The sequence below is a fragment of the Adiantum capillus-veneris genome, chromosome 10 (assembly GCF_014529385.1).
Source record: "Adiantum capillus-veneris isolate H3 chromosome 10, ASM1452938v2, whole genome shotgun sequence".
Classification (NCBI taxonomy): Eukaryota; Viridiplantae; Streptophyta; class Polypodiopsida; order Polypodiales; family Pteridaceae; genus Adiantum; species Adiantum capillus-veneris.
The window spans coordinates 67,377,668-67,405,050 of record NC_140940.1 but is presented as its reverse complement, the minus strand read 5'-3'; the positions used below and the strand labels follow the sequence as shown (position 1 = coordinate 67,405,050).

Below are 27,383 nucleotides of genomic sequence, written 5' to 3'. Positions count from 1 at the left end.
CTAAGGGGGAACAGTTGAGGGGAGAGCCCCTTTTGAAGTTCGAAACTCCTGAATGATAGTTTTACTGCCTTGATAGACGGCCCATTTGCCTTGCTTGCGGGCTTCAGACATCTTCTTGAGCTCGTCCTTTTTTATTTTAAGTTGATTTGTGGTCAGCTCAGTAATCCAAAGCTTTGTTCCTTTGAGGAGATGGGATTGACGTAGAAGCTTCACCCGCTCCTCTTTATCCTTGAAAGTAAGGACACAATGTTCATGGCGCACATGTCGGTGTGTATCATTGATCCAAGAGATCGTCTCTGGTTTTGATGTTGATTGGTTCAAGAATGTCGTTGAGTTTTGTAATTGCTTCTTTAAGACTATCCTCAACTGTGCACCACGGCGGAGGGAGTCCACCGATGTGTACCTTGATGGCGTTCTCTTCTTGAAGTCTTCTTTCACAGAGCTCCTTTGTTACACAAGTCTGTACTTCGGCGATGGTTGTTGAATGTGCTTGGCTAACCTTTGCCTCAACCTCCTTTACCTTGTCGATGGCGAGGTCAACCATAGAATCGAAGCGTTCTTGGGTGGATGCATGAATAGGTGGTACACTAGCTACCCATTTTTGGGGGTGGTAGCAAGGGGGTGGGCTGGTTGGTAGCTAGGTGAGTAAACATTGAGAATCTTTTATAAGGTTTTATTTGAAAATTGTTCATCAAAAGGCTTGAGCAGCGAGCTGGATTTAAAAACTTTAAAAATTATCTTTTCAGTTTCAATTGTGTGTGTGAAAGTAGTGCGGGGGGGGCACCTTACTCCACAATCATGACGCCTCCTGCTCGTTAGTGGTTGCAGAGGGAGGGCAACTCAGGTGGCCAAGCAGCTCTTGTAGCTAAAGCAAAATCGGCCACAATTACTGGGAGGCGGAAGAGGGCCCGTCATTCATCTCCCTCGTCTGATCCACCCTCGGACTCCCCTGCTGGAAAGAGGAAGAAGAAGGTCTTCACTCCTTCACCAAAGCCCTGCACTCTTATAGCAAAGAAACATTAAAAAATGGCAGATGTTGTAACTCCCAACACTAAGGTACTATTGCATCTTAGTGTTGCTGGTTGTCTCTGCACAATTTATTGTTGTAACTTGTTTCCAAGGTCCATGTAAGCTCTCTTAAGCTTGCTTTGAAGCAAACCTAAGTTAGAGGCTAGATGTTTGTAGATGCTGATGGCCGATTTTTGGAAATCAAAGAAAAAAAACTTATTTTTCCCTTGCCGAAGCCTTAGCGACACCATCAGAAGGCTTAAGCAATGCCCTGGCCAATCTCACGGCCCTAACTCGTCCATACCCCAGCCTCGCAGGCCTCCATCTCTCTCTTCCCCTCATCCATTCCATTTTGCTCTCTCCCTCTCTCTCTCTCTCTCTCTCTCTCTCTCTCTCTCTCTCTCTCTCTCTCTCTCTCTCTCTCTCTCTCTCTCTCTCTCTCTCTCTCTCTCTCACTCATCACAGCCAAGGTGATGGTCACAGGCCACAGGTGGCTCGGTGCTGTTCATCACAGCCCATGCAGGTGGCCCGTCCATTTTCTCTCTCTATCTCCCTCGTTTCCTACCAATGGCCAATCACTCTCTCTCTCTCTCTCTCTCTCTCTCTCTAATACTCTCTCTCTCTCTCTTACCCGCACCCCGTTGACCCTCAATGACCCCCCCCCCCCCCCCCCCCCCCCCCCCCCTACTGGCCATCATCGACCAAGAGCGGCCTTGAGAACCCACCCCCTTCTCTTGCTTTCTCTCTCTCTCCCCGCTGTGTCGAGCCCATAGCCGCATACGAACTCGCTCTCTCCCATATTCTTATCCACACACGCCCCCTCTCACACCCCCTCCCTCGCTCTCTATGCAAGCCGATAACACGAAGACTCTTCCCCACCCCATTGACTCGCTCCCCTCCTCTCGTCCTTGAGCCGCCATGCAAAACAAGAGATAAGATGCTATCTCTCTCTCTCTCTCTCTCTCTCTCTCTCTCTCTCTCTCTCTCTCATACACCCTCCCTTACCCACTCCATTGCCAAAATCCCCCCCCCTTCCCTCGCTCTCTTGTCGGAGGCCCACAACGCATTTCCCAACTCCCCGCCACCTCATTACTCTCTCTCTCTCTCTCTCTCTCTCTCCTCTCTCTCTCTCTCTCTCTCTCTCTCTCTCACTCACTCACACTCTCTCTCTCTCTCTCTCTCTCTCACTCTTCAGTCCGGATAGCCTGTGCAGGCGCAAGCAGCCAACACCCCCCCCCCTCTCACGTTCTGTGTAGAGCCTGCAGCCCTATTATTCTCTCTCTCTCTCTCTCTCTCTCTCTCTCTCTCTCTCTCTCTCTCTCAGTCATTTACGGCTCCAGCCGGCGTAGAAGATGAGATTCCCTCTCTCTCTCCTATCCACACACACCCGCCTCATCCTCTCCCTCCCTCACCACCTCACCCCATCCCTCTCCCTCTCTCGTGCGTTCTGCACACTAATCCCCAGGCGGCTAATCTGTGTGTGTGTGTGTGTGTGTGTAAGTTTGCGGTGTTCATATCATTGTGGCCTACATCCTAGCCGCTCAAAGCTAGGTGGTTCCCCCTGTTCGCTTTATCGTGACAGGCTCGAGGCGTGCCATTCGGCCCCCGGCATTTTAGAGGCCGTCGGGGTTTGGGGTTCGCTTTGCTCCCGTCATTTGGTGCCCCCACGAAGGAGGGCTTCTAAGACCCTTCAGTTTACAATGTTGAAAGTGACTCACGCCATCAATCATGGACGAATGGCTGAAGGAATTTTCTAGCTGGAGGACGAAAGAAGAGGAGACTAAGGAGGCACTAACCGCCTTCATCGAAGTACTACTGCCAAGCTACAGTGTCGTCAGTATTCAAGAGGTAAATCCTCCATCTCGTGTTGCTCGTTCTAACCACAAATTGAGAGCATCATGTGGGAGGCCTATGAAGTGCCATCAGTGCTGTCAGCCAACGCATTGTGTCAATGAGTGCCGACAGAGGAAGTGAAGAAAGAACGGTGAGTTTTACTTTTGGAAACTGTGGCACTCTCACGACAGTCAGATTTACTGTAGCACCAAGTGTTTTCTCTCTAATGCTTTGAGAGGAGTCGTCAACTACATCAACCACAAAGTCTACGTCCGAAGGCCTAAAGCATTTGGTGGACACAAGTGGGCCTACACTCTCTCTAGGCCTAGAGAATTCAAATAAGATTCGACCACCCAAGCGCCATCACCGCATGCAGAATGGAAAGCCGATTGAGGTAGACTCTTCTCGCCCAGTCTGTTTTGAACCTAATGTGGAGGATTGTGCGGACTACTACAGGAGGTAGGAGCATGTGGTGAAGGTGTCACACCTGAGGTACGCAACCCTAGTGGTCAAGATCCTTGCCCTACACCCGGCATGGATAATAACAATAGGCCAGAAGTATTTCCTTTCCGCTTCTTGTAACACATGCATGTAAACGTGTATATTGAGAGGAAGATATTCTACCAGCAAAAGATTGTTTTCTTATTCGGAGCCGAGATGCTTGATGAAATCCTGAGATCTCCACGCCCCATCATCTTGCCCCTCCTGGATTACTACCACTCTTTTGATGTAAGCATTTTTATTCTATTCTAGCTTTGTGACCCATTGTTTACCCTGTTTTAATCTACCCACCCAACCTTGTAAAAAGCCGCTATGAGCCGCTACTGTCATTAATCTATAAAAAGAAAAAAAAGGTTTTTAATTTCCTAAATCACTACCGTGGCAAGTGTTTCTTTCCCCACATTCAGTGGAAAGAAGGGAGAAGATCTCACCACCGACTTTTTGGATGATTTCGACATTGCTTGTGTCGTCTGCAACAAAGATGACGATGCTGCACGACTTCGAATTTTTCTTCTACTGATGAAAGTAGAGGCCAAGTCCTGGTATAATGCATTGCCCCAAACTACCAAGAATGCATGGGATGTGTTAAGGGCTACTTTTGTAAAGAGGTTTGGTGGAGGCATAACCTCGGAGAAGCTATGGCAGCTACTGACGGAATTGAAGCAGGGAAGTCTGCTAGAGTATGCCACCTACGAGTCCAAATTTGTGGACTTATGAAAGAGATGGGTTGCCTCACTGGAGGAAGGCGAAGGAGCGCCTAATTTCCTAAAGAAGGACCGTTTCATTGTTGGTCTATGGTCGCCGCTTAGAGAGAAGGTGAAAGGAAGGTTTCCTGCAACATATGAGTTGGCAGTCGAAGTAGCCCGCCTTAAAGACAAGAAGCTGCACATGCAAGCAAGGGTACACGAGTCAGAGAAAACAAGCTCGGTCCAACCAACCCCAGTGACCGCAACAGCCAGTCATGGAGCCCAACAGCAAGAGGCATCAGAAGAGCAGCAAGACCTGCTGAGTCGCATCACCACCCAACTAGAGAGTTTATCCGTGCATCTGGTGCAGCAAGGGCATGCACCGGTCAAGAATCCAGAACAAGGGAGAGGACCACGAAGGCAGAACCAAAAGTACCACTTCTACAATTGCGGGGAAGACGGCCATGGTATGTATTACTGTCCACATCCAAGGAGGCAGAATTTCAATAGAGGGGGGAGGCAGATTCAGATCTCTCCGCCGAGGGCAAGACCACCGCCACCCAGGCAACCAATCTCACCTATTCAAATCCCACCACCAGCCATGCAACCACAGCTAGCCCCACCAGTTCAATGCCAGTCACCAATGCAACCACCACCACAATCACCACTTACACTCATCTTACGCCCACCACCAATTGGTACCCGCACACCAAGTCTCATTGGTCTTGCAGAAGAGGTCAAGATGAAGGTAACAGAAGAAGGATCAAGCGAGAAGTTTATTCAAAGGATTGAAGCAGCGGGACAAGAGGTTAAAGAATCAAAAGATGCTACCCCAGTGGGGGAGTTAAGTCAAGAAAATTGTGTTACAAAGGTGAGTACATCTTTAACCCTGGATGAAATAGGCACCAAAGCGATCAATCGACAACATTGGGCAATAAGGGTAAGAAGGTGTAAAGTGTTGATTAGACCTCATCAGAGTAAGAGGAATGCAAAGGGCATGGAAGAAACAAGAGAAGAGTAAAATCAGCCTGTTAGCAAGTCTTTGCAGAAGATGGACAACATATCAAGCAAGGGGGAGGGCTTTGAGAACAGAAGCCCGTGCACCAACATGGACCAAGGACAGTGTAGCAAGCTAAAGGAATTTTGCATCCAGGAAGTTTCACTAGAGGACTATAACAAAGAGGTAAGTATTACTGAAGGTTTGGAGTTGGATATTGCTCCAGAGGCTTGGCAGCCGAGCAAGACTTTATGGTGTAGTGTCATAGACTTAGAGATGGGTAATGCCTCTAGTCTACTGAAAGGTGTTATAAACTTGGAGATGGGTAATGCCTCCAGTTTATGTGAGGGTGTTCAGAGTAAGTTTGATGATCAATATGTTGCCAACCTTTTAAGGATGTTCCAAACTCCTCCACAACACAGCATTGTGTTTGCATGGGATGCATAAGACCTATGGCTATGGCTAGCCGCTATAACATATAGAGATAAGATCACATGGAGATAAGAGTTAAGGAGCCATGGATAGACAAAAGGTTGATAGAATGCAAGAATGAAGGCCTCATTCCCAATTTGGTGAGATTTTTTACAAATAGTGCATCCTCTCTATGGAGAGAGATAAGTGGGTTATGCTTGTATCTAAGCCGCAAGGTAGGTGGCTTACTACTAGCATCAAAAAAGGAAGCTGACATGTTTGAGCACACCCAAAAGAAGCATGATATGCTTGCAGGTTTTCCCAATCACAGCAATAAGCAAGATTTGAAGACAAATTGAGCTCACCACACCAACAAGGCGGTCATATATGGTGGATTCTTGGCACACTCTTTGGAATCTTAATTTTCAGTTCTGTCTTTGTAAGAGCCAAGATGCTCATTTCCCCTCTCGCTACTAGTGGTTACATTTTTGGTCCAATTTGGCTTGCAAATTTTATTGTTCAGACATTGCAGACAATGATCGTATTTTTCACTTGGGATCTAGGAGGACATTGGCACAAAGTTCTGGAAGCCATGGGATTACCGTTTAATCAATTGACACTATTCCAAGGAGCAGTCTATCACCTGGACCTGTTGCAAATTCATGAATATCTCAGAAATCTCACCAATGGCCAAATGGAATGGTTAGTTCTGAAGGCAACTCGATATCGGCTCCTACAGCTCAGCTAAAAAAGAATCAGAGTCAGAGCTAGAGACATGAATGCCTCTAACCAAAAGGGGAGGGCTAATGATGGCCGATTTTTGGAAATCAAAGAAAAAAAGAAAAAACACTTATTTTTCCCTTGTTGAAGCCTTAGAAACACCATCACAAGGCTTAAGCAATGCCCTGGCCAACCTCACGGCCCTAACTTGTCCATACCCCAGCCTCATAGGCCTCCATCTCTCTCTTCCCCTCAACCATTCCGTTTTTTCTCTCCCTCTCTCTCTCTCTCTCTCTCTCTCTCTCTCTCTCTCTCTCTCTCTCTCTCTCTCTCTCTCTCTCTCTCTCTCTCTCTCTCTCTCTCTCTCTCTCTCTCTCTCTCTCTCTCTCTCTCTCTCTCTCTCTCTCTCTCTCTCTCTCTCTCGCTCACAGCCAAGGTGATGGTCACAGGCCGCAGGTGGCCCGGTGCTGTTCATCACAACCCATGTAGGTGGCCTGTCCATTTTCTCTCTCTATCTCCCTCGTTGCCTACCATGGCCAATCACTCTCTCTCTCTCTCTCTCTCTCTCTCTCTCTCTCTCTCTCTCTCTCTCTCTCTCTCTCTCTCTCTCTCTCTCTCTCTCTTACCCGCACCCCGTTGACCCTCAATGACCCCCCCCCCCCCCCCCCCCCCTTACTGGCCACCCTCGGCCAGGAGTGGCCTCGAGCACCACCCCCTTCAATCGCTTTCTCTCTCTCTCTCTCTCTCTCTCTCTCTCTCTCTCTCTCTCTCTCTCTCTCTCTCTCTCTCTCTCTCTCTCTCTCTCTCTCTCTCGTTGTGTCGAGCCCATAGCCGCATACAAACTCGCTCTCTCCCGTATTCTTATCCACACACACCCCCTCTCACACCCCCTCCCTCACTCTCTATGCAAGCTGATAACACGAAGATATTCCCTCTCTTCCCCACCCCATTGACTCGCTCCCATCCTCTCGTCCTTGAGCCGCCATGCAAAACAAGAGATAAGATGCTCTCTCTCTCTCTCTCTCTCTCTCTCTCTCTCTCTCTCTCTCTCTCTCTCTCTCTCTCTCTCTCTCTCTCTCTCTCTCTCTCTCTCTCTCTCTCTCTCTCTCTCTCTCTCTCTTCAGCCCGAATAGCCTGTGTAGGCGCAAGCAGCCAACACCCCCCCTCTCTCGTTCTGTGTAGAGCCCGCAGCCCTATTATTCCCCTATTATTCTCTCTCTCTCTCTCTCTCTCTCTCTCTCTCTCTCTTAGCCGTTTACGGCTCCATCCGGTGTAGCAGATGAAATTCCCTCTCTCTCTCCTGTCCACACACACCCGCCTCATCCTCTCCCTCCCTCACCACCTCACCCCATCCTTCTCCCTCTCTCGCGTGTTCTGCACACTCAGCCCTAGCCGGCTAATCTCTGTGTGTGTGTGTGTGTGTGTGTGTGTGTGTGTGTGTGTGTGTGTGTGTGTGTGTGTGTGTGTGTAAGTTTGCGGTGTTCATATCATCGTGGTTTGCGTCCTAGCCGCTCAAAGCTAGGTGGTGCCCCATGTTCGCTTTATCGTGACAGGCTCGAGGCGTGCCGTTCGGCCCCCGGTGTTTTAGAGGTCGTCGGGGTTCGGGGTTCGCTTTGCTCCCATCAATGCATTCAAGCTCCATAAGCTAATGTGCATGCATTCAAGCTTTCATTGAAAACCCGTGTAGAGGCATGCATGCATGCATTCAAGCTTGCATTGAAAACCTGTGTAGAGGCATGCATGCATGCATGCATGCATTCAAGCATATATATTTGTGCACATTGCATTTTTTACTGAACTTCAATTGGCAGGCTGCACATGCAGTCATGTCTTGTGCATAGTTGGGACCATACTCGTATGGATTGCAAATCATAGTGCTATGAAGAAGCATGAATCAGTGATACTCTATCAGTGTGGTAGCTACCACCTGCAACTCTCATTTAATATAGGGAAAGTGCATCAGAGATAATCAAGATTGTAGCATTCAGCATTCTGCAAAAAACATAACAAGTTGGTAGCATTATGTTAGCCAGCTACCAATCAAAAAGTTCATTTAGCAAAGAAATACCAAGGTGGTAGTTACATGGTAGCTATCTGTCTGGGACACAGGTAGTTGTACCACCTATTCATGCACATGCCCAGCCTGCTTCTGCTCCTGCTCAATGCAACAATTGATGTTTAATGTGAAAAATTCTGTAAAATTGTGATATTATAAATGCTCACCATGCATAAGTTATCTAAGTTTTCAGTAAATTTATGGCCGTGTATGTTTCAAGCTTAAGTGTTGAACCATACTCCAATCATACTTCCATACCCGTATGTGTTTGCTGTATGGAAACAACTATGGTCTTATGTTTTTCCCTGTATTTTACAGGGCAAAGGCCGTTGGTGCACTCCATATGTGTCATTTGAAAGGAAGACATTTTTTTGCATGACAAAGCGTCAAGCACATGAAGTATATGACCTCCCCAACTTTGGAGTGGATGCTCGGCTGCTAACTGAGGTAGATTTCACCAACAAAGATTGGTTGAAATGCTTTAAGGAGGTGCCGAAGAGGGGCAGCAAAGTAAAATGTAGAGATGTGAAGCCAGAGCTCTGAAACAGGTTTTATGTATTGTTCACATCTGTGTATCCAGAACCTCCTGGAAATTATGGTATGGAGGTGACTAAAGGATTTGCTAGAGGCTTTCTATATGAGCAGTTGAAGGGACAGGTTGACTGGACCTTGTTTTCAGAAAGTATTGTCACAAATATGGATCCAGGAAAATTACATGCAAAGAAGCAGCGATGGGCAGCTTTCCATTCCTCCTCTGCCCCTAATATTTCGCGGCAAATGACGAGGACTCCATATCATTTGGAGGCACCCCAGGAAACTCCGATCGATACAGTGGATGATGTGCAGAAAAAGTACCAGGATAGTGCTGCTAGCTATCATTGCTTTCCTGGTAGCTTCCACTATCATGTCTGGTAGCTTCCATTGTCATGCTATAGCTACATGTAACTTGAAACAACAAGTTCTTAATTCCTTAATACTTTTCATGACTGCAGAGGCTGAGCCAGAGACTACAATTGAGAAGGAAGTCTTGTTAGAGAAGTATAGTCTTGAGAATGGAGATCAAGAAGAAAATGCTCCTTCATCAATGAAGGACAATGAAGTGTCAGCCAGAGACACTAGTCCCTCCAATGGAGATCAAGTAGAAAATATTCCTTCATCAATGAAGGACAATGAAGTGTTAGCCAGAGACACCAGTCCCTCCATCCTGCAGACCATACAAATGATGCAAAGGCAAAGAAAGAGAAAGATGACAGGTGTTATTTCTGGTTTTGTTTTTTCCTAAAGGTAGATAATATTGTTTAAGGTTCCTTCTTGTTGATTGTTTCTTCTCTCTTGCAGATGGAGCTGCCAAAAAGCCTACAGAGGATGCAGAAGGGCAAACAAAGACATCAAAGGACCAATTAGCCATAGAGACTGGAGAAAATAGTAACATGGAATTTGGAAGAAAATGTGCTACAACAACCAAAGTCAGATAAAGACTCCAAACATAGTCTCGATATTTTTGCTTTGTAGCCTATCCCCATTTTTGGCTCTTTTCCTAAATCTTGTCGCCATTTTTGGCTTTGTAACAATTTTCCATTTCCTATGAATTAAGAAAGCCAAAATAAATTTCTTTTTGTCCTGTCCATCATTGTTGTTTATCTCATTATTGTTTTTATGTTCAGATGCTGCCACTAACAACATTGACAATCTTTATCACATAATAAGTATGATAGCACAGTCTACTATGGAAGACCCTCCTGATGTAGATGGTTCATTTAGAGTTGAGGGCCAAGTCCCATGTGCTAGCAGCATTGATGACCAAGAGGATAAAAACACGGAGTTTTTTGTCCTCAGTACAGGTGAGGACACGGAGATTATCATGAAAAATTCTGAACCAGGAAGGGAAAATGGTGATGCATCTGTGGATGCAGGTGGTGATGCAAGTTGTGCAGTTGGTGCAGGTGATGACACGGATATTACAATTGATAAGTCTGAACCACCTCGGGAAGATGGTGACGCATCTATGGATGGAGGTGGTGCAGTTGTTGCAGGCAGTGCAGGTGAAGACACAGATATTATCATTGAAAAGTTTGAATCACCTTGGGAAGATGGTGATGTATATGTGGATGCACGTGGTGAAGCAAGTTGTGCAGGTGAGGACACAGAGATTACCAATGAAAAGTCTAAACCACCTTAGGAAGATGGTGATGCATCTGTGGATGCAGGTGGTGATGCAAGTTGTGTAGCTGGTGCAGTTGGTGTAGGTGGTACAGAATATGTAAGGCACGATGATGAGACGGTCTCTCGGAAAAGGGAGGATGAAGGAGGTGCAGGTGGTGTTGCAGATTATGTTAGGAACGATGATGGGACAGTGTCTCGTCCATGGAGGATCCTGGGAACATATTGTTTGAGAGTAAGCCAGCTCTAATCCTTGATATTAATGGTGTCCTGCTGACTTCATTAGACAAGAGGTACCGTTCACGGAAGCCTGCCTGCTGGAATGATCTAGAAATTGTAGACATAGGAGGGGTGTCTGCTGGGTATAAAAGGGATGCACCTGCATTCTTGGACTGGTGCCTTGTGCACTTTGATGTATTTGTGTGGACCTGCTGCATGAAGACTAAAGTAGAAAACCTGTTGAGTGCCTGCTTTCCTGATCAGTTTCCCCAATTCAAGGAAATTCTTGCACAGTAGGATTGTGTAAGAGATGCAAGAATCAAGATAACTGGTGGAAAGCTTGTATTTTACAAGAAGCTAAGTGACTTATGGGAGAAAAGAGGTCATTACACTGCTACGTCCACAATTCTAGTGGATGACACACATTACAAGCAGCTGTGGAATCCTCCAGGCACTTTCTGCATTGTGAAGAATAGGGAAAATCAGAATCTCAGTGAGATTCAAGGATATCTTACAACAACCGTAAGATCTTGGCTCATGGCTTGGCTTTGTGCGGAAGATCGCCTCAAGTATGCCAAGGACTGTGCACTGCCGAGACCGATCGATAACCTGAGCATTAGGATCTCAAAGAAGTGGCGTCTAGAGTATTACGTCTAGATATATTATCCTGACATGTAACCATGATAAGCGATGTAAATAGTCAGCCATTTACTGACTTATGGAGTATTTTGCTCACTTGTAATGATGACACAATGTAGTAAAGCAGCTTCCAATGCTCAATGTAGCAAAGCAGCTTTTGTTAACTTGTACACTTGTTTATGTTTTTGCATTGTTCATCACTGCACCTCCACCGTTGCACAATTACAAGTACTTAACACAACTTCCAATACCAGGAAATGTTAAGGGCAGCTACCAATGTGCATAGTAGCTACCCTTGCAGCTACTTAGCTACACTTGTTTAATTTTTCTACATCTGTTGTGGAGATGATTTATTTCTTATGGCTTAATGTACACGTGGGAGTAATGGTGGGCACTTGGGTTGGTTCTAGTGGTCATGATCATTCATGCATCAGTGTTACCATATACATGTGGTAGTGATGTGTGTGAACACACTAGGACCGCCGGGGCATTTTTTCCCTCTTTAGGAGGTTTTTTCCCCCGTGCATTGTATATACGCCCATCACTCTAGGGCTATCTATCTTTCCATTGCACACTAAGTAACACACTCTCTATTGTGTGCCTTGAGCTTCCTTCGTCTTCTCCAAGCTGTGTGTGTTTCTCTGCAACCCTAATTCCAACAATTGGTATCAGAGCAGGTCACGTCCTCCCGGGCTTAGTCGCCAGCTGCTCCAGCACACGCCTGCTCACTTTCTCCGATTTCAGTGAGCTTTGGCAAGCGTTCGCAGGTCGACAAATATTTTGGGGGAGCTCGAAGAGCTTGGTCTGCTCAGAATTTTGATTTGGGCTCATTTCGGCCTCCGTTTCCACTACGGGCAGTACTGCACAGGTTATTTCGTCATTTTGTTCAGATTTTCTGTCAGTGCCGTTTTCTGCATAACAGGTGCCTTATAGTCTTCTACGGTTTGTGCTATATAGCACAAATTGTTCCCGCTCCATTTCTCCTATTTTAGGGCAGTTTTCACATCAGGTGCAGCATTTACCATGGCTGACAACAACAACACAGATGTGTTCAAGATGTTTGCTGCTGAGGACAGGTTGGATGGGGACAACTACCCTATGTGGGCTTATATGATGCAACACGTTCTTGTGTCAAAAGGTGTCTGGAACATTGTGCAGGGCATTGCTGTACGTCCTGGTTCTGAAGATGTAGGCGATATTGAGGATGTTGCAGGTCTTGCTGCAAGGATTGCAGCTGTTAGAGTTGTTTTGCCTACAGCAGAACAAGCTCGTTGGGATGTTAAGGATGCGCAGGCTCATGCATTGATTGCGTTGTCTGTGAAGCGCACCATTATTCCTCACATCTGTTCAGCAAAATCTGCAAAACAGGCTTGGGATATTCTAGCAGGTCTTTATGCAAGCCGCAATGAGGCTAAAATTGCTTTGCTGCGTAAAGAGCTAGAGTCGAAGATTATGCATGAGGAAGATGATATGGACACTTTCCTTGCTAGTGTCAAGGATATCAATGAGCAACTCATTTCTGCAGGTGAAGTCATTTCTGACAGTTCCCTTGTGCAGACTGTTCTTGATGCCTTACCAGATTCCTACCAGACTTTTGCTAGTACTTGGAGACTGATGACCCAAGGAAATCCTGAAGTTGTCACGTTTGATGCATTATGCACATTGCTGTTGCAAGAGTCACTTTCTAGAAAAAACAGGACTAGGCAGCGTGCAGTTGAACAGGCTTTTATTGCTTCTCAAAGAAAGGGTGGTAACAGTAATGCAGCCACTTCTTATGGTTCTGCTGCGAGTGGCAAAAATTCTGTTCCTAATGCTTCTGCTGGCAGCACTTCGTCTGGCAATTCTGGTGATAAGGGCAAAAAGAAGATGCGTTGCCATTATTGTAAAGCCAATGATCACTTGATCAAGTCGTGTCCTAAGTTGAAGGCCAAAGAGGCTAAGAAGAAAGAGCGTGGTTCCACTGCAAATGCTGGTTCCACTACAAATGCAGCCATTGTTGAGTCTTCTGTGAAAGGAGATTGTGATGCTGATGTTGATGCAGAATGGGCTTTTAGCGCAGAGTGCACTTACAATCCTGCTGTCCATGATGCATGCTTGTCAGTTGCTGCAGATTCACATGTGTGGTATTTCGACAGTGGTGCTACAAAGCACATTACCTCACATCGTGAATTGTTTACCTCTCTCGAGTCTGTCCCTCATGGGAATTCAGTCACTTGTGCCAACAACGCCTCTTATCCAGTTCAGGGAGTTGGAAAGATTGTGCTCACTGCTGCTAATGGCAGTTCCTTCACACTTTTTGATGCACTTTATGTACCTGGGATCAAGAAGAATCTATTGTCTGTATCCGCACTTGCTAGACTTGGACTTGTAGTCAAATTTGTGGATGACAGATGTACAGTTCATGATCTCAGTTTTGGTGATGAAATTGTTGCATCTGGGCTTTTGTGCCGTGGGCTGTATAAGCTCACTTTGTATGACAAGTGTGGACAAAATTTTGCAAATGCTGTTGCAGATTCAAGGGCTATTTTAGATGCAAAACTTTGGCATGCACGTTTTGGTCATCTGAATTTTGCCAGTTTGCTGCGTTTGCAGAAATCTGATATGGTTGCTTCTTTGCCGCCTCTTGAAGCACCTATCAAACATGTTTGTGAAGGCTGTATTCTGGGTAAAATGCAGCGTTCTAAGTTTCCAAAGGATGGTTCAGTTAGGGCCACATGCAGGTTGCAGCTTGTGCATAGTGATGTTTGTGGGCCCATGCAAACTCCGTCCTTGGGCAATTACCTGTACTTCGTGACTTTCATTGATGATTACTCCAGGCATGCATGGGTATTTCCGCTTAAAGCAAAGTCCGAAGTTTTTATGTGCTTCAAACAATTTTTGGCTATGGCTGAAAATGTCTCAAAATGTACTATGGGCACCCTCCGTTCCGATCGAGGGGGGGAGTATATGTCTCATGAATTTAATGCATTTCTGGCTAGTCGTGGGATAAAACACCAATGTACAGTGCCTTATACACCTCAGCAAAATGGTGTTGCTGAGAGGAAAAACAGGTCACTAACGGAAATGGCACGATGTATGGTCAAAAGTCAAGCTTTGCCGCATTCTTTTTGGCTTGAGGCCATCATGTGTGCCACTTATGTACTTAACAGGTGTCCTACGAAAGCTTTGCAGTCTATTACTCCATATAAAGCATGGCATGATAGAAAACCTTCTATTGAGCACATGAGTGTTTTTGGCTGTTTGGCATATGCTTTGGTGCCACAAGTGCAGCGCAGAAAATTGGATGATAAGGCTGTCAAATGTATTTTTGTTGGTTATAGTGCTGAAAGCAAAGGTTACAGGTTGTATCATCCGCAAACAAAACGTATTTTGGTTTCACGGGATGTAGTGTTTGTGGAAGATTCTGTTCAACCCTTGCTGTCATGTACTAGAGACAGTAATGTAAGCTCACAGGACATTTATGGCACTTTGTTGCCTCTTTTCAGTGGTGGAAATACGAATGTAAGTTCCAATGAGGCAAATGTACAGCCTATGGGGGTTTCTGAAAATGTTTTAGAACAGCCTATTACCGATGCAGATGTACATGATGTACTTGATGAGGAAAGGGCTGAAAATGAGCAGGCTAGAGGTATGCCAAAATGGCTGGTGCACACTTTGCGTGACAGTAAATTGGATGCACCTTTATCTAGTCGTACTCGTTCAGGCTCTCGCCATGCATCTTATGCATCAGATTGTTATGCTTTGGCTGTGTCTAGTTTACATGATGTTGAGGAGCCTTTGTCTTTTGATGAAGCACAGAATTCAGAAAATTGGATTGCTGCCATGAAATCAGAATATGATGCACTTATAGAGAATGACACATGGACTTTATGTGATTTGCCTCCTGGCAAAAAGGCCATTGGTACGAAGTGGGTTTACAAGTTGAAACGCAAGCCGGATGGTGAGATCGATCGCCATAAGGCTCGACTTGTTGCAAAGGGTTATGCACAACAAAAAGGCATAGATTATGAAGAGACTTTTGCTCCCACTTGTCGTATGACTACTGTGCGTTTTCTATGTGCATTGGCAGCTCATTTTGGTTGGGATGTACATCAATCAGACATTGTTACTGCTTTCTTGAATGGTGACATATTTGAGGAAGTTTATGTAACGCAGCCTCGCGGTTTTGTCATAAAAGGACGAGGACAAAGTGTGCAAATGTAAGAAGGCTTTGTATGGGTTGAAGCAATCTCCTCGTGCTTGGTATGAGAAAGCTGACACTCATTTGGTTAAACGAGGCTTTCGTAACAGTCCAACAGAAAGCACATTGTATGTAAAGCGTGAGGATGATGTATTTCTCATTGTGGTTCTTTATGTTGATGATTTGCTGATCACTGGACCAAATGAGAGACATATTGCTGAATTTAAGGCTGATTTGAATGCTACTTTCAAGATGAAAGATTTGGGGCTGTTGCATCATTACTTGGGTATACAGTTTAAGCAGTGTGATGGTGGTATTGCCTTGTGTCAGAAAAGTTACATAGAGACATTGCTATGTAAGTTTGGACTTGAGGATTGCAAACCTATTGCCACTCCCATGGAAACAGGTTTGAAGTTGAGTCTACATGATGCTGGCGATCCTGCTGATGTCACTCTTTACCAAACTGCTGTTGGATGCCTCATTTATGTATGCAACACGAGGCCAGATATTCAGTTTGCAGTCTCGCAGGTCAGCAGATTTATGCATAGCCCAGGGTCTAAGCATTGGCAGGCTGTCAAGAGGATTTTCCGCTACCTTAGTGGCACTTTACATCTTGGCTTGTTTTATCCCAAGGGGGGATCATTGCCGCCAGACTTACATGCTTTTTCGGACTCAGATTGGGCTGGTTGTTTTGACACGCGAGTGTCCACAAGTGGTTTTTGTTTCATGCTTGGCAGTTCATGTATATCATGGTTGAGCAAGAAGCAACCTACTGTGGCCACTTCGAGTTGTGAGGCTGAGTACAGGGCAGTCTTCACAGCTACGGTTGAGTGTGTATGGCTCAGACGCCTTATGGCTGACTTGGGTGTTGGACAGGACACTGCCAACACTATCTACACTGACAGTCAGAGCGCATTGGCAGTTGCGAGGAACCCAGTTTTTCATGCTCGCACAAAGCACATTGAGGTGCATTACCACTATGTCAGGGAGAGGCTCTCAGCAGGAGAGATCAGCTTGGCTTATGTGCCAACACAGGACAACCTTGCAGATCTTTTCACAAAGGCATTGTCTCGTGAGAAGCTTGAAGCTTTCCGCAAAGCTTTGGGCTTACTCCCCTTTGTGGACTGATCCTGTCCTCAGGGCATGGCACTTCCCTTTACTCATGTGCCAGCTCTCGTTCACCGCATCACTCCAGGGGGGATTTGTTACCATATACATGTGGTAGTGATGTGTGTGAACACACTAGGACCGCCGGGGCATTTTTTCCCTCTTTAGGAGGTTTTTTCCCCCGTGCATTGTATATACGCCCATCACTCTAGGGCTATCTATCTTTCCATTGCACACTAAGTAACACACTCTCTATTGTGTGCCTTGAGCTTCCTTCGTCTTCTCCAAGCTGTGTGTGTTTCTCTGCAACCCTAATTCCAACAATCAGATGTATTCAACATTTACCAGAGTCACATGTCCATCGTCTCTTAGGACTCGCACATGCAGCCTAGAACGTTCGAAAAGTGCTGCCACATTTGCACGTCCCTGCGCTTATTCTGAACGACTCCTTATCGCCCCCAATGTGATGACCCCCCCCGCCCCCACGACGTTCAGCTATAACGATGCCGATGGCGAAGGTGGGAGAGAAGCATGAGCCTGCAAAAGACTACTAACACCTACTACTGCGGGCCTGCAAAAGCTGACCTTATCCTCTGTCAACACAATTGTTGAGCAACCGCCTGCTGTGCATGTGCGAGATCCATCATCGGTTGGCTATTCGGTCAGGGGCATTGAACCCTTGAATGGCCGGCTGCATGTGCGAGTCTCATCTGGAGTTGCCCTCATCTCCTTTTTTAGGGAAAGGCTTTCGACAGAGTGTTCATGCTATCTGCCTCAAGATATCACGTAGGCATTTTAGACACAATTCAAGAAATTACAAAACAGGGTGATGCTCAGCACAGACATTACAAAGTTTCCCCCAAAGAAAAAAAAAAGAAAAGATGCTAAAGGGCCATCAAAAGCAGCTTAGATTAGAACCAGGAATGCTATACATCAAAAGGAGTGCTATTGTAAATAGCCTAATATGTTTCTAAGGAAAGTAAGAATTTTCTTGTACGTCCCACTTTCTGCATTGGGAACTTAATAGCTCGTACAAGGTGGATTGCAAGGTGGCTTCAGGCTCAGAATTTAATAGCTTGAACTCATAGGGATTTTCTTTTGCTTGTTCGTACCAAACTCCTTTGACAACAAATGAGCCGGAATTGCAAACATTCCCCCATGCATCTCTTAGCAAAGCTTTAGTTTGAGTCTTTTTTGCTGTACATTTCAAGACATAGAAATCCACAAGCTCCTTATTGTCATGAGGAGCTATAACAACAAAATTGTCACCAACATGAAGTGCATCACTCAACGCATCATGATGTCCTTCATATGCAAACTCTTCAATCTCATCATCATCTTCGACATCATCTGTAGGTTCAAGGTTAACATAATTCCATGCAAAAACGTGTGATTTGTTCGAACACCTCCTCCAGCTGCCTTGCAAACAAGCACTACAAAAGCATGAGAATTGCTGATACCTAAGAAGTTTTCCATTTGTTAAGGAGTAGCCACATCACCTACTTTGACCTCCCAGAACAGTCGAGTAACTGGTTGTACCTGTGAAGAATACGTGGCTGTAGGACCATTGGACATGGTTTCTCTCAAAAATGGCACCACATCTGTTGCACATTGTAATTTCACACAGTCTGGCTTTAACTGCTCCTGAGTGAGATGCCTCTTAATAACAGCACCTGCACCATCATGTTCGCCCTTCCCATGACCTGAACCTGAAAAGTGATGTGTCATTTTCAAACTTGTCAGAGTTCCATATCGAGCAAAAAAATAAAAAGGCCTCTTTGCTTTGAACTGCGAGGCTGCTCCATCTGACCAGACCCAATGTTCTTTGACCAATATGCCTAGCTCTTTCAACCAACCATAATGGAGCATAAAGCAATGCTGGACAAAAAGAGAATCATGGATTTTATCATCAGATATATAGAAATGATAGTATTTTTGGACACTACCTGCAATCCTCACATATGTAATGTGAACGAAGATTCTCACCTGGCTAGAAAATCAATGCATCGATTGGATCTCGTATGTTCTTTGAAAGTGTAATTTTCAGCGAAATCCACCACTGACACTACCACATCTTTAGGGAAGATACGTAGACAATCTTTAAACTGCTCGGCTTGCCATCTATAAAAAAAATTGTGCTCTATAAACTTACTCAGATGATCCTTGAATAGTATGAAAAGCTGCCCGCACTGCATCTCCTTGTGAGAAAGAACTTTGCTTTTCCTCTTTTTCCCTGAATCTGTTTCGCCAACTTCAAGGTCTTCAAAAATCTTAACTGTTACCATGCGTGCACCATTTAACTCTTCAATCGGGAAAATTGGTAGCTTCTTTGAAGGCCCACACGAAGAGCATTCACCAATCAAACACTTCAGTGTAAAAAAATTTGACCCGCTAGCCTTCGAGCATAAAGCTGACTCCCAAAGGTTTGTAAGGCTAGGGCACTGATTTGTCTGAGCACTACATTTCAAATTTTCACCACAAATATCACATTGACAACTACACTCTTTCCCATGCACACCATAAGAAATATTCCTTATATGGTTTACAACATCCCTCAAGAATGACATTTGAATATGAGTGATGCAACAGCAGCTATAGCGATCTCGAAGCTTGCGTACAAAATAAGGTTTCAGCTTTTCAAATGTCCTTTGGTGAATTTGTACCTTTGGGTGACTCTGTTTGAAGGCAAGAAAGAATTCTACCTGCATTAAATAATGATATTCAGTACACTTATTAGCAAAATCATAACTTATTGTTGACATGCAAAACTAAGATCAATCTGGTGGGAGCTAGTATAAGAATGGTAACTAATACTTTTGTGATTAGTGGAAGGAGAAAAGTTACAAGAGCCCGAGTCTAATAGTAGAAAGCACTCTAAGACTTGGTTGTTATCAGACTATTTAAGGGTAGCTTCCAAGTTAACAGTGGTAGCTACCAGGTTGACAGTGACAGCTACCAGGTTGACAAAGATTGCATGGCAGAGTGGAAGCTATTACTCTCAGAATGGTAACTAATATTTTGTGATGAGTGGAAGGAGAAAAGTTACAAGAGCGTGAGTCTAATAGTAGGAAGCACTCTAAGACTTGTGGCTACCTTTACCATGAGTAGCACTGTAAGGCTGGTTGTTATCAGACTACCTAAGGGTAGCTACCAGGTTGAAATTGATAGCAACCATGTTGACAGTGATAGCTACCAATCCACCAGGATTGCCATGGCAAATTGGTAGCTTCCACCAAGATTGCCATGGCAGACTGGTAGCTTCCACCAAGATTGCATGGCAAAATGGAAGCTATTACTCTTAGAGTGATAGCTCCAGCTAGCACTAGGATACTGATAGCTACCAAGTTGAAAATAATAGCTACCAGTACACCAATACTACCATGCCAATCTGGTAGAAAGCACTACCAGACTGGTGACTACCTTATCATGACTATGAGACTGTAAACTAGCAGGTTGAACGTGGTAGCCAACAAATTTACCAAGAACACCATGGCAGATTGGTAGCAACCCCTATCAGACTAGTAGCTACCTTTACCGAGGACAACATGGACGCTACCAAAGTCTAACAGTGGTAATTATAAGGATCACAATGGTGGCTACCAGTCATGTATAGTAACTATTTGGCAGTGGTAGTTACTAGGTCTAAATCAATGTGCAACAATAAGAAAACTGTACAACAGTCAACTGAAGTACAACCAAACCAATGCCATAATTGTCAATTAAAATAAGCTTGTAATTACTCAAGAAGTCAAAACAAACCTGGGGTTGCTCAAGAAGATGCAGTGGGTGTTTATCGAATACTTTGCGTGAAATACGCTTTCGACACACATCCTTTTTGTTGGGCGATACGCGAGTATTGTGAGTCCAGAAGCTCACCACTATGGCCTTCACTTCCTCTGTAATTACACTATTTGTGTATGGTTGTCGCCCACACAAATGCAATGGCAGTTCTGTATGATTTTGTTTCAATCGAGATCTAGCTGCATAGAAGTTCCTTCGATGGATACCAACAAGCCTCGATGCAGCTGCTATATTTGGTTTTATGCTTGTGGAATTCATAACCATCATGATACTCACCCATTTAATAAACAACTCTGTCAAGCTTTTTGGTCTCTTGATTACCTTGAGAGTGTTGTGCATTCCATGAATCAATACCCTCTGCTCATCATTGGAAACCTCACCTCCTGTAGATTGAATTTTCAGGTCTCTCAATGCTCGATGCTTGAGAATGCTCTTGATTATTTCCTCCTTTGCCTTGTTTTCAAGACCCTCTGTGCACTGCTTGAAAAACATGATCACTTGTGTAGTAATTTTGCGGTGCTGAAATTCATTAAAATCGACCTGTTTAATTCTAGCTTCCCTTTCTTTGATTCTCTCGCGATATGTGCACTTTCGGTTTGCTTCATAATCCTTGATTACACTCTGTTTGCATGAGCTGCACTTGACTGAGTCACAACAAAGGCATGTGCTACTTGTTAAACTCACAACATCCTCAACTAGAATGATTTCCACCATCTTGTGACTCTTTGAGAGGTGGAAAGAGGATGCCAAAGTGGGTACCCTGTCCAAAGCTAAGTCCTAAACACCAGTTAGGGATTCGCATGCAATGTGTGTGTGTGTGTGTGTGTGTGTGTGTGTGTGTGTGTGTGTGTGAGAGAGAGAGAGAGAGAGAGAGAGAGAGAGAGAGAGAGAGAGAGAGAGAGAGAGAGAGAGAGAGAGAGAGAGAGAGAGAGAGAGAGAGAGAGAGAGAGAGAGAGAGAGAGAGAGAGAGAGAGAGAGAGAGAGAGAGAGAGAGAGAGCAGTAATCGAGGAAGGCAAGCTACTCTGAGAGAGAGTGCGTGCTCAGCTATGGAGATGGGAACTGTAGCGAGAGAGAGAGAGAGAGAGAGAGAGAGAGAGAGAGAGAGAGAGAGAGAGAGAGAGAGAGAGAGTTTAATCTATTTACAATATACATAACACATGAGACAAATTTCAAAGACCTATGTCTGCAGTCTATAGTACAAAATCATGTATTCTTTTCGATTATCAAAAAAATATACATCACAGTATCAGGCCATATTAGGGAAAGAAGGTCTTAATTCAGTGTTTACAATATGAGTGTACAACATCACATCTCCTCAAAATAGCAGCCAAGGAAAGGACACCCTTACCTGCATCCACAGTAAGAAAAAAACCTATTCGTTAGTTTTCAAACCGCATAACAGGCAACTGGGGTGACCTAGTTGTCATCCATGTCACCTTGGTACTGACCTAAGAAGTATTTCATGTTGTTTAAATGATAGCGATGTGTAAAAATCCTTTGCAAAAAAGGCTACGATTTCCATAAATCATCAAAGTGTTAGGTTAAGTTTCCGTATTTACAGTAAACTTTCAATGCACATTTTTTTACACTTTAGTTCCAATGTGAATTTTCAATGTTTTTCCTCTAAAAAAATGATACACATAGTCTGTTTTTAAAGAAGTTTTAGATTTCCTTCAACACATCAGTTTTCAGGATTTAATGTATTCAAGCCCCTTAATCCACTGAAGTCAAAGTTACATCAAATAACCATATAGGTTATCTTCATGCTAATTCCAATACTGAGTAATTAGTATGACGAAGCAAGATAATCCCGACCAAGTAATTAGTATGATGAAGCAAGTAAACCCCAATTAAAATAGTAGCCAGTACAAAAAGACCTTTTACTGGTAGTAGATCAGTTGGTAAAAAAACCAACCCGACATCCCATTCAATCTATTCTCCCTGAAAAAGATCTCAAAGAGCACAAGCATGAGACCAGTACACCCAACCAATCAAATTCATTTATTACTTTCCATCCTTCACTACAGGCTCTTGCTGAAGCCCATAGCAATATCTCAGCCCGTAAATTACTATCAGAGGTTCATGAATGCAACCAGTCAGAATCAGTTGTATAGTATTAGCATAATATAGCTCAGTCGGGCTAGGTTATAGTAAGTTTCCTTAACCATAGATTTCTAGTGGGCTAAGCAATATTTAGTTTTACTTCTCTCCAAACAGGGTACAATCAAATGAAAGTAATCATCTGCTCAATAGCCCATCTAGATTTTGATTTGTTGTTCCCGTCAAAGTATGTGACACTCACTAGCACCATGTTTTTGCAAACAGCCTGTAAACATAGCTCAAAGAGAAACAAAGGTACTTCACTATTCATGTTAACTCAGCTAGCCAGATTTTCAATACATTGTGAGCCAAAATCAAAGATAGTCATTATTGGTGAGTCAGTAGATCAGAACCCAGACTAGGTTCATGTCCAAAACTGAGTGCAGTGAGAAAAAAGAACATTAAAAATGTTTAGAAATCTATTTGTAACAGCCCTGCAAAAAAGATTCCTTTACATCAACTGTAGGAAGTTAGCGATAGATACTCGAACCAGATTTACCTAGAAAGATATTATGGATTAGTAAGGTAGAAGCTCCCAAACAATGTGATGCCAGGTGGTTGGGATACATGCCAATCTGTCATAAACCAGTTAGTGTCCGCTATTATGGATAGGTAAATAGATAAAAGGTGAGTCACAATAGTTTTTGCTGCCATAAAATTCTGCCAGAATCATAATAGGTATTCTAAACCAGAGAAAAAAGATTTTGTGCCATATTTTCTAAGAGTTCACATATTGAACTTAGAATCACCTTAGAAGCGCATGCCAACTCACGTGTCATATCAATAGCCGACTTATCATATTAGTATGCCCACAACAAATCAGCTGACATAGATTGCTAATCCACCAGAAACACAAACCATGAATCAGTTAGAAGGGAAAGGTAGCTAGTCCTTTTGTGTACATTGAGGAGGACAGTCATGTCCTACTATAGCAAACATGCCACTTTATTATAGAGTAACCTGCCATACCAAAAACCAGCCAGAATAAGAGTAACATAGCAGACTAATTTAGTCTCTTACAAAGGTTTTTTGACACTAACAAACTGCATACATTTGTGTGTCAGCAAAGTAGAATACACCCAAACAAGAGGTAGTTATGATGAAAGAGCAAATAGGATTAGTAGCTGTAGGTATTTCCTAAAAAAAAGGGGTCATTAATAACATCTGCAAAACATGCAAGAAAGAACCTATATCTTGGCATGAAGTTAGTGTTATTAGCCCCAGCCATATTGGGCATAGCATTAATGCCTTTGAATATAGCAATAGGCAACATCTTGCGACACACTCAAGCAACAAACCATAGAGCAATGATAACATGCAAGTCAACCCTAGGTTAGTATGAAATAATAGTTGTTAGTGGTAAGTAGAGGAACGTACATTCGTCCAAAAAAAATCCAGGTGGTATTTTTGCCAAATGTAGTGCATAGTAGGGGGCTACCCACAGCTAGCTTATGCTCATTACCAAATATTAGAGGTGTTCCATAGCCCAAGCTATGGCCACCATTCCTCAAACAAAACCAAAGGAACTGTCTGCTAACATTTCCTGTAGATTTAAGTGGTAACTCTACTGACCTTTAAGTCCTTACCAGAACTAGATGAGGAAAAATCCGGCTAACCATAGAAGAATCATCTTCCAGGGAGCCTTTTTTGATTTGGCTACAAGTTAATGTCATTATGAAGGGCAACCAATAGTGGCCATCTGCAAAAAGGAACCCACCAATACTACCAGAGACCATCAGATTCTCAAACATGGGTCTTAGAAATATAGTTTTTTCTCAGTAAAAACGGAAAGCACACATCTGCATTTCCTCCATGATACGTCAAACCACACAGTAGGGAAAAAAAACTTACTGGCTATGTAAAAGAAGAAGAAGAAACGGGGGATAGAGAGACACCAAAAAGGTACCGGCCAACACCTATAATCACTAGAGGATTTCCTCAACCCAAAAATCCAAAAGATTCAACTAGACAATAGTGAAAAAGAGCACCAGTATGCAGCAAATACTATCCGTTTCTTATCCATCAACATCGTCTGCATCCTACACCCCAAGACCAAACCATGCAATAGAATTTTCCAAGAGGCCATTAATTTATGAAAATTTTGAAAAAACCAGTAACCAAGTATGATGCTACCTCAGATGATTCAGCAGTGGCTTTTTTGCTGGGGCCCATAGAGCTTGAGTGCACTTTGATAGGGGCAGGGAGCCGAAACAGAGCAACAGACACTACCAAGGAGCAACCAAAGATATATGTTGAATGAAAACTAAGTGAGCAAGTGCTCACCTTATGTATAGATTGCAAAAGATCCCATTCTCTTTAGTGCCACCCCCAACTGGCCTTGGAGCCCACCATGAAAACAGCTAACCAGGAAGCGGGTTCACCACAGTAGAGCCCTCATCAAACTCCACCAAAACCCCATAAATCCGGGCGGTGTTACAGCTTAGAGAATTCCCAAAAGTAGCGCGCGTCAGATTGAGAAGAACCCCTCATTCCCCTCCATAATGGCATTCAAGACTAACCTATCACGCCTGGCCAGTAAAATGAAAAAGATTTATAATGAAAAAAGTATATTATAAGGCAACTATAGCCAAGTGGCTTTTCCCACCTTAACCACCAATTGCCATGGTTGGATGCTCTATTGAGAGCAGGATCACAAATAGGTGAATCAATTCTCATAGCCAATGATTCCAAAAGGTGAAAGCAAACCCCCGTATGAAATAGGACCTGCCCTCTAATAAGTACCCCATGGAAAAAAGACCTTTGGGAGTGGCTAGCACAAGCTACAGAGCTCGATTATCATTGTCAGAGCTAGATACAGAGTAAGAGAGAGAATCCAAAAAGGGGGAAAGGTCAGAGATAATTTAAAGGAAAAGAGTTAATTGAGTATAATTAGTCTAACACAGCTCTAGCATGATGCATACACACACAGAGAGAGAGAGAGAGAGAGAGAGAGAGAGAGAGAGAGAGAGAGAGAGAGAGAGAGAGAGAGAGAGAGAGAGAGAGAGAGAGACAGTAACGGAAAGGCGTGTTAAACCTTCGATCGTGGTCTCTGTCGCATTTTTTAAAATATCATTATTAAATTCACTCAAAAGTTTCCCTTCACCTTTAGATTTGGGAGGTAGCTACCAACGTGCTAGTGTGTTCAAGACACAGGTAGTAAGTCCACCTATTCATGCATCCACCTTTTTTTAGCTTGCGGAGGCGAGATTTGAGCTCGAGGTTCTCTTCCAAGACTCGATCAAGAGCTGCTTGAAGCTTAGTGATTCGATCGAGTTTTCTAGGGGCTGCTACCACAACTGCAAAACTCGGTCGTGTTCTGGAAGGGGTCTTTGGGGTAGTCATCCCTATGCTCGAGAAGGTCAGCAAATCCGAGGAGAGATCAATGCAAGAACCCTTGCTAGGTTGTGGAAGACAGTAAAACCACAAAATTGCAAAACTCCAAAGAAAACCTTTGGGTTTGCTATCTGACAAGTGACGTGTAGATTTCTCTGCATAGGGCTTTGACGGCCTGTCGCGGGCATCTACTCACTCCAGAGGTGGAGACCTTCTGCTGAAGGCAACGTAACAACTTGCACTCCTACAGAGGCTGTCAGAATTAAAGCTACGACCAGCATGCCAACGCCATGGTGCACTGTCGGAAACCTGTTTTGTAGAGATGGAGCAAGGCTGTAGGCTTGTGTAGGGCAGGGCTGATTCAGACGCCCTCCCACAGGGTTGCCCCTCGCCCAGGGGAGGCCAACTTGAGAGGGAGATCTCGCGAACCCTAACGAGAGAGAGAGAGAGAGAGAGAGAGAGAGAGAGAGAGAGAGAGAGAGAGAGAGAGAGAGAGAGAGAGAGAGAGAGAGAGAGAGAGAGAGAGAGAGAGAGAGAGAGAGAGAGAGAGAGAGAGAGAGAGAGAGAGAGAGAGAGAGAGAGAGAGAGATTAAATGTTATATTAACGTCTTCAAAGGCCAAATTGACCTATGAGACAAAAAAGTTACAATGTGGTGGATCTGATACAAAGTCAGAGTGACAAAACGAAATATTATATTAACTTCTTCAAAAGGCCAAATTGACCTATGAGACAAAAAAGGTACAATGTGGTGGATCTGATACAAAGCCAGAGTGACAAAATAAACTAACTAACAACAAAACAAAAATAAAATACTATGGCATCCTAAGCTGCTCGATGTGAACTAAGCAAGGTTAGGCCTCACCGAAGCTTTACTGGACTGCTCTTTGATGATATAATCATCTACTCTAATTCATTAGATGAACACAAGCAACACCTCCACGTAATATTTCAAGTTTTATGAGAGAATAAACTTTATATTAATCGAAAGAAAAGTGAATTTTTCTTACAAGAGATTCAATATTTAGGTCACATTATCTCTCAAGATGGTATCCAAATGGATCCATCAAAGTTAGAGGTGATAAAAGGATGGCCTAATCCAAGGAATCCCCATGAACTAAGAAGCTTTATAGTTATGTGTGCATACTATAGATGCTTCATAGTGAAGTTCTCACAAATCGTGGGACCATTACATGACCTAACAAAGGAATAAAATGTTAGGTAATATGGTCCACCAAGGAGAACAATGCTTTTGAAAAGCGTAAAGAGAAGCTTATCTCTCAACCTGTGCTTACACTACCGGATCTCTCAAAGCCATTCGAGGTTCAATGCGATGCATGTGGTGATTGCCTTGGAGCTATTTTGCTCCAAGAAGGGCAGGCCATAGCCTATGACAGTCGAAGGCTCTACCCTGTTGAGCAAGCTCTAGGTATATATGAGAAGGAACTCTTAGTAGTTATACATGCTCTAGACTTGTGGAAGCACTATTTATTGGGGACTCCTTTCATTCTGCGAACGGATCACCAAAGCCTTAAGTAATTTATGATGCAAACCAAGCTCTCCGACAAACAAATGAGGTGGGAAAATTTCCTTTTGCAATTCCATTTTCATACTGCTCATATTGCTGGCAAGC

The 27,383-nt window shown here is 43.9% G+C and overlaps 2 pseudogenes; one reads left to right on the top strand and one right to left on the bottom strand.

Moving 5' to 3' along the window:
* LOC147448989 (uncharacterized) lies at nucleotides 1-25,761 on the bottom strand (annotated as a pseudogene).
* Nucleotides 9,939-11,248, top strand: LOC147448990 (uncharacterized; annotated as a pseudogene).
* Nucleotides 25,762-27,383: the final 1,622 nt, after the last annotated feature.